This window comes from Etheostoma spectabile, chromosome 12, assembly GCF_008692095.1.
Source record: "Etheostoma spectabile isolate EspeVRDwgs_2016 chromosome 12, UIUC_Espe_1.0, whole genome shotgun sequence".
In the NCBI taxonomy this organism is placed as follows: domain Eukaryota; kingdom Metazoa; phylum Chordata; class Actinopteri; order Perciformes; family Percidae; genus Etheostoma; species Etheostoma spectabile.
In genome coordinates this window covers 28,442,770-28,444,091 of record NC_045744.1, presented here as the reverse complement: position 1 = coordinate 28,444,091, position 1,322 = coordinate 28,442,770, and the positions used below count along the sequence as shown (strand labels likewise).

The following is a 1,322-nucleotide window of genomic DNA, read 5'->3' as shown; positions in this document are numbered from 1 at the left end:
CACACACACACACACACACACACACACACACAAACACACACACACACACACAAACACGTTTTATTGACACTATATCTGCTTGCATGGAACACCACAAACACATTTTCTCTGATTTCAACACAGTCTAGACACCACACGCACCCCTCCCTACTCACATACGTACACAGTCACCTATTGACTTCATTTTAATCACATGCACATATTTAATTGACTTCAATATAACAGCACACACATCTTTTAAGTGATTAAATAAAAACAGAACTCTCAAACAACATAAAATGACTAAACAACATGGTCATGTTCTAACATTCCCAGACAGTTTGCGACATAACTAGGTCTTTCTTCTTCTTATGTTTATATTTTACCAAAGTAAGAGGACTTTATAGTACATGTTGCACATTCTGTATGCCAACGCCACAGCAATACAAGAGTGTTTCATGTGGCATATCTGTATGAACCTTGGCGGAACCTTGCAAATGTAATTCTCAACTGAGCTTCAGTAAAGTGCTTCCTGTTTGTTAACTGCAGATTGTCCAAAAAATCTACAACATAAGACTTTTTTCTGATCTGACACCTCCATGATGAAGGTATGGTTAGATTTAGGCAACTAACTAACCACCTAACTACTTGGTTAGGGAAAGATAGTGGTCATGGTAAGAAGAATACGCCGTTGCATGTTGGGAGACGCCACTGTGTTTGGTGTCAAGATCAGACACTTAAAAAAAAATGCTATGACATAAAGCTACTCCCACTTTTACCTTTTCTCAGTACCACAAAAGTTCGGTAATTTGAACATTCATTGCAATTGTGAGGTGAGGATGAGGATAGTTTCGGATGGCCACTTAATTCAGGGTTTATGTACTGTCTTTCATTTAGTGCTTGTAGCCTTTTTATCGTCTCTTCTCAGCCAGTGCTAATGTGCTCTCTCACCCCAATGACTTGAAATAGATGTGATTTCTTAATATTATTACGTCCAGTAAATTTCCCAATAGATGATCATTTATATCAAGCCAATGCTTCCTCTTTCATAGGAATCTCTTCTCTTTTTCTCTAAAGCATGTGTTGATGGAAGCCCTGAATCTTATAAACAGGGCCTGGTGCTGCTGCCCTTGCCCTAGTCAAAGCTTTCCCCCCTGCTCATGGAGAGGCAATAGATTTTAGAGGCCAGCATATAAAAAAAGACACATACTTATCCAAAAATAAACCCATTTAGTTACTGAAAAATACAAAATCACAAAATACAAATAACACAACAGGTCCACAATCCAATCCTTAAAAATGAACACACACACATACACACACACACACACACACACACACAC

The 1,322-nt window shown here is 38.4% G+C and overlaps 1 protein-coding gene across 8 annotated transcripts in view; it reads left to right on the top strand.

Annotated features, from left to right (window-relative positions):
* The window catches only part of cadm3 (cell adhesion molecule 3), a 94,639-nt gene that overhangs the window by 77,625 nt on the left and 15,692 nt on the right, over positions 1 to 1,322 (top strand). The gene's annotated exons all lie outside the window — the stretch shown is intronic.